The sequence below is a fragment of the Rhinopithecus roxellana genome, chromosome 16 (assembly GCF_007565055.1).
Source record: "Rhinopithecus roxellana isolate Shanxi Qingling chromosome 16, ASM756505v1, whole genome shotgun sequence".
Lineage (NCBI taxonomy): Eukaryota > Metazoa > Chordata > Mammalia > Primates > Cercopithecidae > Rhinopithecus > Rhinopithecus roxellana.
In genome coordinates this window covers 20,944,077-20,954,620 of record NC_044564.1, presented here as the reverse complement: position 1 = coordinate 20,954,620, position 10,544 = coordinate 20,944,077, and positions in this window count along the sequence as shown.

Here is a 10,544-nt window from a genome sequence, read left to right as displayed (position 1 = left end):
GGATCACCTGAGCCCAGGAAGTTGAGACTGCAGTAAGCTGAGAGCACATCACTGCGCTCCACCCTGGGCAACAGAGTGAGATTGAGATTGTCTCAAAAAAAAAAAAAAAAAGTTGAAAGGCCTCATGCTTACTTTAATGGTTTGCTATAGCCATCTTGAAATTCTCAACTTTTTGAACAAAGGCACTGCATTTTTGTTTTGTACTGTGCTCACAAGTTATGTAGCTGGTCCTACTTAGATGTAATCATTTTGACATGATGGGTACAAAATAATAAAAGAGTTATAGTATCTTTCACCTACCTTCTAATAAAGATATTCACATTCATTGAGAATTAGCTATAAAATGTATAATTTAGTAAAATAACTTCTAAAATTAAAACCACCTCGCTCCCACAAATTTTTGGACAGATCAAATGTTCTTCATTTCAGAATTACAAAAGCTTTCTAAAATTATAATTTTTACCTTTTTAATTGAATTGTTTTGAGTCTTTCAAATGGATGAACTTAGAGTTGTAGATGAGTTTATTTTATCTATATACATACCTACATAAAAATATAAGGTTTTAATAAAAAAACTTTATATTATAAATGCAGTGAATATGTGATATAAGTCTACCTCATAACATGCTTTTTAAAAAATAAATGCTACTTTGAAACATTTGACACACTTTGCGTGTGGCTAACCTGTTTAAAAGGTTGACGGCAAACTTGATTTAGTAATTGCTGGAGATTTTTTTGTTTGAACTCCCTATATGTGCATTTTTAGACCAAAATCAAGCACAAGGCTATGACAAAGGCAGTGGCTTGGTAATTCTTGTTATTGATATTCCGGACTTTTTCAATCATGCACTCTCCATCAGAAAAAAATTAAGATCCAAATTCTGATTATCTATAAATGATGGGTATACTATTGTACTGATCTGTTAAGTACATTATAAAACATACACAGAGGAAAATTGAAAGTTTAAAAGATACAGTTTTTAAAAATTAAAGTTCTAAATTTCTTCCTGTACTTCCAGGGATAAACTGTGCCTCAGCTGGTATATGGACATTTCATCTTGGGAAGGCCACTATCTAAAATGTAGAATTGGCATTTTACACTAAAAACACATGTACTAAGATTGCATTTTTCACATATGTTCACTAATGTTCTAGCCATTTACAAGTTTATTTGGTATGAATATGTTTCGTAGAGTTTTAAAAATTAGTTCTTTATTCAGTGAAAATTGTATTCTTATCAATAGGAAGCATCATTCTTAGATTTTTACTTTTGTCAAGCTGTTTACAGTGACTGAATCTTATATACACTTAGAACATGCTATTTTTCAGTGTTCCCGAGAATTTCATTTTCTTGTTGTATTACTTAGCAGTGTGATTGATGGTTCATTTTACCAGATTATTTTCATTCACCAGAATATTATAATCATATATGGGACACTTTTTGGTAAATCATTGGAGATTAAAAAAAGAGTGAATCCCTTTGAACTCAAATTACTTTGTGAAATTAATCATTCAGACAAACTAATTTAACTAACTATAGCACTAATTATCACTATTTTGTTATCTCTATGACTGACATTTTGAGCTATTTAGAAATATATTTTTAATTGAAAGGGAAATAATTATTTGGTATGCATTAATAATAATGAATCAACAGTGTATATCTGTTTTCTATTGCAGCTGTAACAAATTACCATAAACTCAGTTATTTAAAACAACAAAAATGTATGTTACAGTTCTGGAGGTCAGAAATGGATCTCACTGGGCGAAAATCAAGGTGTTGGTGGGGCTGTGTTTCCTCTGGGAGCTTAAGGGGAGAATTCATTTCCTTGCCTTTTCCAGCATCTAGAGGCCACCTGCATTCCTTGGTTCATTGCCCCTTCTTCCTTCAAAGCCAGCAGAAAAGCATTTTTTTTTTTAATTTACTTAATTTTTTTTTATTTTTGTAGAGATAGGATCTCACTATGTTGCCCAGACTGGGCACAAACTCCTGGGCTCAAGTGATCCTCCTGCCTCAGCCTCCCAAAGTGCTGGGATTACAGTTGTGAGCCACCGTGCCTAGCCAAACATAGCTTTCTTTCTCTGACACTGACATTTATTCTCTAGCCTCCCTCTTTCACTTACACTGACCTTTGTGATTACACTGGGCCCACTGCATAATGCAGGATAATCTCTCCATTTTAAGGCCAGCTGATTAGCAAACTTAATTCCATTTACAACCTTAACTAACACTTGCCCTTACCATTACATACAAGTTCTGAGTATTAAGGATATAGACATCTTTAGGGGCTATTGTTCTGTTTGCTTACTGTGTGCTAGTGTTGGGTACTAGCCTTAGCGCTTCACAGGCACTATTTAATCCTTAAGGCATTCTTATGAAGTGGGTGCAGTTATTCCCATTTTACAGAGGAAGAAACTGAGGCTTAGTTTACCTAAAGTCATGTACCTAGTAAGTCTCAGAGTCAGACTCCTACCTGGTTCTGTCTGACTTCATAGCCTAACTTCAGTTGCTATACAGCTTTGATAATTCAGATAATACTTACAAACTATGTAGAACATTGTGAATACAGGTGTCATACCGTAAGAGAAATGTATTGCAGCTGTATTCTGTAATTAGGTAAAATTATTCTAATATCATTGTGAAAAAGTTGAAAAGCTTCTGCTTACATGTATAGGGCCAGTAACATTTTCAGAGTTGTCTTGTAACACGTAAGTGCTTTTATTCCCCAGACCTTTATCTACTAGGGCTTAGCTGTTGTGGTTTATAGCTGTCATATGCTACTTTTAAAACAAATAATGCTGGATGCAGTGGCTCATGCCTGTAATCCTGGCACTGTAGGAGGCCAAGGCGGGCAGACTGCTTGGGTCCAGGAGTTTGAGAACAGCCTGGGCAACGTGGTGAAACCCCATCTCTACAAAAAATACAAAAAATTAGCTGGGCATGGTGGCACGAGCCTGTAGTTCCAGCTATTGGGGAAGTTTGGGGGAGAGGTGGGCAGTGAGGTAGGCGGATCACCTGAGCCTAAGAGGTTGAGGCAGCAGTGAGCCTTGATCATGCCACTGCACTCCAGCCTGGGTGACAGAGTGAGACCCTGTCTCAAAACTAACTAAATAAATAAAAGCTAGCCGGGTGCGGTGGCTCAAGCCTGTAATCCCAGCACTTTGGGAGGCCGAGACGGGCAGATCACGAGGTCAGGAGATCAAGACCATCCTGGCTAACATGGTGAAACCCCGTCTCTACTAAAAATACAAAAAACTAGCCGGGCGACCTGGCGGGCGCCTGTAGTCCCAGCTACTTGGGAGGCTGAGGCAGGAGAATGGCGTGAACCCGGGAGGCGGAGCTTGCAGTGAGCTGAGATCCGGCCACTGCACTCCAGCCAGGGCGACAGAGCAAGACTCCGTCTCAAAAAAAATAAATAAATAAATAAATAAACAAATAAAAGCTAATAACTATTTAGGATATCAACTTGAAACAGGTATTTAAATCATGACACATGTACATTTATGCAACATGATGTACACTTGGTTGCTGCATCGCAAAAACTACATACCAGGCTGAAAAAAAAATCCACGATATTATTAAAGGACAAAGATAAGCAAGCTTAAAACTTAAGGTTTATTGCTTCCAGAGCCAAAATCTTAAAAGTTTTTCTCTTGATCTGTGTGGCTTCAATCACATATTTTTTTTTCCACGATAGTGGGATAATTATAGGATTGCCTGGTTCCTGATGGGGTAAAGGTAGATGTATTAACAGAGACGTTATCAGTCATCAGTGGTGATCTGGTGTCTAGGATAAGGAAACTATGCATCATCTCTATTTGGCAGTGTGTCCCAGTGAGGATACTGGGCAGAAATAGACTGCCATCTTAGGCCTTAGAATCAGGTTCTTATCCCTGACTCCCCCACCCTACAGGAGAACTCAAGACAACAGGCAGACACTCTTGGGAGCTTTATCATTGTCCTCTCACCAACTGTTAGAAGCATCTGCTGTAACACTGCATTAAATTAGCTCTGACTTTGTCCTAGTCAGGGAGTGTCATTCTCATTCTTTGGAGAGACTTCATGCTATCTCCTACCTCATGCCATTTCATCCCCTCTTGGGAAAGTCCAATTTTTGTATAACAACCACTGGGCCTGTCCACTGAGTTCTCCTCCAGGCTCCTCCCTTTTGGCAGAGGACAAAAAAAAAGTGGTGCTCAAACTTTATCGTGCATTAGAATCACCTGGAAAATGTGTTAAAATACAGATTGCTGGGTCCACATCCAGAGTTTCTGATTCTGTAGGTCTGGAGTGGGAGCCCTAGTTTTGCATTTCTAGTTAGTCCTCCACTGATGCTGTAGATCTTAGGGACCACAGTTGGAGAACCACTGATACAGAAAATGCAGTTAAGGTTTAGATCTTCCATGGATAACAGTGCCATGGATCTCTGTGTAGATAACAGAAGTCCATTTAGAGAACCTCCTACCTTTTTGAGGCCAGTATAGAAGAACAATAATATGTCCCTTCAGCTACATCATTGTCAGTACATTGTCAGGTTTGCACTTCTTGAACTGGAGCTAAGACTTCCCTGATTAAAACATGATATTGGCCGGGTGCAGTGGCTCATGCCTGTAATCCTAGCACTCTGAGAGGCCAAGGCAGGCGGATCACCTGAGGTCAGGAGTTCGAGACCAGCCTGGTCAAAATGTTGAAACCCCGTCTCTGCTAAAAGTACAAAAATTAGCCGGGTGTAGTGGCACATGCCTGTAATCCCAGCTACTTGGGAGGCTGAGGCAGAATTGTTTGAACCTGAGGGGTGGAAGTTGCAGAGAGCTGAGATCGCGCCATTGCACTCCAGCCTGGGCAACAAGAGCGAAACTCCGTCTCAAAAAACAAAACAAAACAAAACAAAAACATGATATTTACATTACTGGGCAGTTAACTAAGCTAAGATTTCTTACCTTCTCAGGAACAGACCTGGTGCTGTGTAGCTTATCTTTTAACTCAAAATGAGAGAGCAGCTACAGAAATATACACTCCCTGGTATGAACTGTAAATAGCTGCAACTGTTGCTAACAATAGCAATAAATCCAGAAAAGGAACAACTGAAACTTTAAGCAGGGCATACACAACTCAAAACACTTTTTAGCCTTAAAAAAAAGTTTTGTTTTGTTTTTTTAAATAGTTGTTTCCGGGGAGCCGGGTGCAGTAGCTTACGCCTATAATCCCAGTACTTTGGGAGGCTGAGGCAGGCAGATCACCTGAGGTCAGGAGTTCGAGACCAGCCTGGCCAACATGGCAAAACCCTGTCTCTACTAAAAATACAAAAAATTAACCGGGCATGGTGGTACATGCCTGTAGTCCTAGCTACTCAGGAGGCTGAAGTAGGAGAATCACTTGAACCTGGGAGGTAGAGGTTGCAGTAAGCTGAGATTGCGCCACTGCACTACAGCCTGGGTGACAGAGCAAGACCCTGTCTCAAAAAAAATAGTTGTCTCCTTGCAAGTTGTTTAAATTATGAGTATTTTAGAATGCCTTGTTGACATTACTTGTTAAAGTCCTTCTCTATAAAAAGTTAGTTTTTGTTGGGGTAAAATGAAGGATCCAAGTTTAACTGTGATTTTTTTTTTTTTTAAAGTTAAATAAGAAAAAGAAAAAAATAAAATAAAAAAGTTAAAATACAGAGCATCAGATTTGTTCTGGACATGTTGCATCTATTCTTAAGCAGTTATTACCTAAATGGTTTTTTTCTTGCATACTTAATAAATGTATGTACTTAAAAGAAAGATTTCCTGGCATTTATTGAAAGTTGCAGTGTATTGCAGGAAAATCATAATTTTCCTGGTTAGCCTGGTCCCTGCTAGTCAGGAGGTGGGTAGACTTACCCTTATCGCTGGGCAGTCTTAGGAAAGATTTTTTTTTGGGGGGGGATGGAGTCTCGCTCTGTCACCTAGGTTGGAGTGCAGTGGCAGGATCTCGGCTCACCGCAAGCTCCGCCTCCTGGGTTCACGCCATTCTCCTGCCTCAGCCTCCTGAGTAGCTGGGACTACAGGCGCCCACTACCTCACCCGGCTAATTTTTTTTTTTTTTTTTTTTTTTTTTTTGAGACGGAGTCTCGCTCTGTCGCCCAGGCTGGAGTGCAGTGGCCGGATCTCAGCTCACTGCAAGCTCCGCCTCCCGGGTTTACGCCATTCTCCTGCCTCAGCCTCCCGAGTAGCTGGGACTACAGGCGCCAGCCACCTCGCCCGGCTAGCTTTTGTGTTTTTTTAGTAGAGACGGGGTTTCACCATGTTAGCCAGGATGGTCTCGATCTCCTGACCTCGTGATCCGCCCGTCTCGGCCTCCCAAAGTGCTGGGATTACAGGCTTGAGCCACCGCGCCCGGCCTCACCCGGCTAATTTTTTTGTATTTTTAGTAGAGGCGGGATTTCACCATGTTACCCAGGATGGTTTTGCTCTCCTGACCTCACCAGCCGCCTCGGCCTCCCAAAGTGCTGGGATTACAGGCGGGAGCCACCACGCCTGGCAGGAAAGAATGTTTGAAAGATTAGCCTCTGTTTTAGCCACCAGCCCTGTCACAATCGGGGGGGGGAGGGGGGGGGGTGGGCGCGGGGATAGTCCAGACCTGAGTGGGAGGGAACTGCCGTATTATCATTAGTGGGGAAGACAAGCAAATTTCTAGGCCACAGGCTTGTATTCCCTTCTAGCAAGTATTTCAGTGGTATCTTATAACTTCATAGCAATCTAGGAATAGCACACTAAAAGAGTTAAACTGAGTTTCTCAAGTATTCAGCAACAATGATAAATCCCCTAATGTTTTTTCGCAACATTTTATTATGAAAATATCCAAACAGGAAAGTTAAAAGAATTTTACAGTGAACATTGTTTACCAAGGTTTTACCATTAATATTTTACTTATTTTATTCCTTAACTAACTCTATCCATCAGTCCATCTTAATTTTTTTTTTTTTTTTTGAGACGGAGTCTCTCTCTGTCACCCAGGCTGGAGTGTAGTGGTCTAATCTCGGCTCACTGCAACCTCTGTCTCCCAGGTTCAAGTGATTCTCCTGATTCGGCCTCCCAAGTAGCTGCGATTATAGGCACCCACCATCATGCCTGGCTAATTTTTGTATTTTTAGTAGAGATGGGGTTTCACCACGTTGGCCAGCCTGGTCTCGAATTCCTGACCTCAAGTGATCCACCTGTCTCGGCCTCCAAGTGCTGGGATTTACAGGTGTGAGCCACTGCGCCCAGCCTAATCCATCTTATTTTTTGATGCATTTTAGATTGCTGACACCTGTACTCATCCTTCTAAAAGTCCTCACATGCACATCATTGACTAGAGTTTAAAATTTTTTTTGTTGTTATTATAAAATTTACATACAATGAAGTACACAGATTAACTCTACATTAAATTTATATAAATGTATACATCTGTGTAACCCAAACTCCTGTCAACATATAGACCACGAGCACCATCCCAGCAAGTTCTCTCCTACCTCCTCCAGGTGAACTTCTGCCCCCATCCTCCTAGAGGGAACCACTGTTCTTTTTTTTCCTGCTATAGATTTTCCTCTTCTAGAACTTCATATAAGTGAAATTATCCATTATGTATTCCCCTTGATGATTTCTAAAAGAAATTCTTAAGAAATTAAAAGTGTTTCTGAAACAAGGAGAATAATTGATAAAGAAAATATCAGATATCAGATTCATTACTTCATTAAATATATTTATTATGAGAACCTCTAATCTGTGGATACAGAAATCTGAAAAACAGACCCTGCCCTCAAGGAGATCACACTGTCCTGGGAGATACAGTACAAACATGCAGTTAGAGACAGGCAAGAAACAGTTATCACTCGGCACATAAGGGGCCTAATCCAGCCTGGGAGGTAATGGAGCAATCAAGGGATATTTACATTTTTACTTTGGAACTTGTCTGGGGCAGCCAATGCTCTTTTTTTCCATAATTTTAGAACCTCTTAACTCAAAATGATTTGTCCTGAAATGGCAGTTTTACAATACTGAGTAGGTGTAATACAAATTCGCTAAATAAAATGAGGAAAAAACTGTAAAAGGCACAAATTTAAATTATTGGGGATTCTGCTTTCCTCTAGTGTGAGTTGAAATAGACTCAAATAGGTGTGGTATTGCTCCCAAACACAAACAACATGCACTCCTGTTCTTTGATTACAAGTGACAGAAGCTTTCAAGAGCTCTAGATAGCAACAGCAAAACTTTAATCTTCTTGGACTCCCCTTTAACATTCTCAAGGTATATAAAACCTATTGCTGGTTGGGCATGGTGGCTCAGGCCTATAATCCCAGCACTTTGGGAGGCCGAGGCAGGAGGATCACTTGAGGCCAGGAGTTTGAGACCAGCCTAGGCAACACAGCAAGACCCTATCTCTACCAAAAACCAAATCAACTGTATCTTCAAACTGAGGCCCTCATCTCCTAATTTTTTTTACTCTTTACTTCCATATTTTACACACAGATTACAAATGAAAGATCCTCAGTTTCCATCTGTACCCACTTTTTCCTATTCTTGGTCCATCTCAGAACTCTATCATTGTTATTTAGTGAGGAGGGGAAGCCCGAGAAAACCTGGAAATTTGTTTAGCCACACTTTCCCCAGAAAACTGAGAGGGTTAAGAAAAATTCTGAAGCTTCTTTTGCCCAAGGAACCGAGAAAGCTACTTACTATAAACCACCTATTATAGATATGATGACCCTTGAAAGAGAAATAGTTTATTTTTCTTCATATTATCTGAAACAAATAGCACCTTGTGTAACTAAATGCATTTTTTAGTGTACATCAGAAGGAAGGAATTGCTTAATAAAGAGTACCTGAACTGAGTTTGTTTCTGTTGATGAAAGGCAGAGCAGCTATAGAGGTGAGCTGCCCTAAAACAGTGTAAACAGTCACTGCCTTAAAGGTGCTTCTAACAGTAACAAAGCAGGGGCCCACCACAAACTATTCTAAGCAATACTTTCTTCTTGCTTTTCCTAGTCCATTTCATTCAACTGAGTTCCACAATTCAGAAACAGTGACAGGAAGGATAAGAAAAATGGAGTGTCTGTACCTCTGAATCCTGACTCACGCACAAGTGTTTTAGCTCAAATTGGCTAGACATTTCTCAGAGTAAGGGATCGCTGGCAGTGTTTGGAAACTAAAGGAGAATAAAGAACAGTCTCATCAATCATGCAGCTTATGTTGTGGACTGAACGCATATATTGAAGCCCTAACTTCCAATGTGATAGTGTATGTAAGTGAGGCCTGTGGGTGGTAATTAGGGTTAGAGAAGTCATGAGAGAGGTGCCCCATGATGGGATTAGTAATCTTATAAAGATAACTAATTTATAGAACTTTCTCTCCGTTATGTGAGGAGATAGCAAGAAGACAGCCCTCTGCAAACCAGAGAGAGGGCCCTCACCAGGAACCAAATCTGCCGGCTCCTTATCTTGGACTTCCCAACCTCCAGAACTGTGAAAAATAAATGTTGTGTAAGCCAGTGGTCCCCAACCTTTTTGGCACCAGGGGCTGGTTTTATGGAAGACAGTATTTCCACAGATAGGTGGAGCGAGGCGATGGTTTTGGGATGAAACTGTTCCACCTCAGATCATCAGGCATTAGATTTTCATAAGGAGTATACAATCTAGATCTCTAGCGTTTGCAGTTCACAATAGGGTTTGCATTCCAATGAGAATCTAATGCCGCCACTGATCTGTCAGGAGGCAGAGCTCAGGCTGCTCGCTAACCCACTGCTCACCTCCTGCTGTGTGGCCTGGCTCTGAACAGATGGGTACCTGTCCATGGCCCAGGGGGTTGGGGAACCCTGATTTAAGTCATCCAGTCTATGGTACTTTGTTACAGCAGCCCAAGTGAAAACAATTCAGTACTTTGAGATGTATTGTAAAAAGTACCTTTTCCTTAAATGACCTCCATGACCCATTAACAAATGAAAGCTGACCTTCATTTGGTCATTTCATAGGATATTCCAGAATGCTCTGATACTGAATATCCATGTGTCCCATCATTCTTGGTTTTTTTTTTTTTTTTTTTTTTTTTTTTGAGACAAGGTCTTACTATATTGCCCAGGCTGGACTTGAATTCTCAAACTCCTGGGTTCAAGAGATCCTCCTGTCTTGGCCACCCAAAATGGTGAGATTGCAGGCGTGAGCCACTGTGCCCTGCCAGGACTAGCTTTTTAAAGAGGCAACAGGGCCAGGCACGGTGGCTCACACCTATAATCCCAGCACTTTGGGAGGCTGAGGTGGGCGGATCACTTAAGCTCAGAAGTTTGAGACCAGCCTAGGCAACATAGTGAAACTCTGTCTCTACAAAAAAATACAAACTTTAGCTGGGTGTGGTGGCACAAACCTGTGGTCCCAGGTACTGGCAAGAGATGGGAGGATCGCTTGAGCCTGGGAGGCTGAGGCTGCAGTGGGCCAAGACTGCACCAATGCACTCCAGCCTAGGTGAGAGTGAGAATCTGTGTCAATAAATATATAAATAAAGCAAGAGGTATCAAATATTCACAACAGAGATTTCTGCCTCTCAGC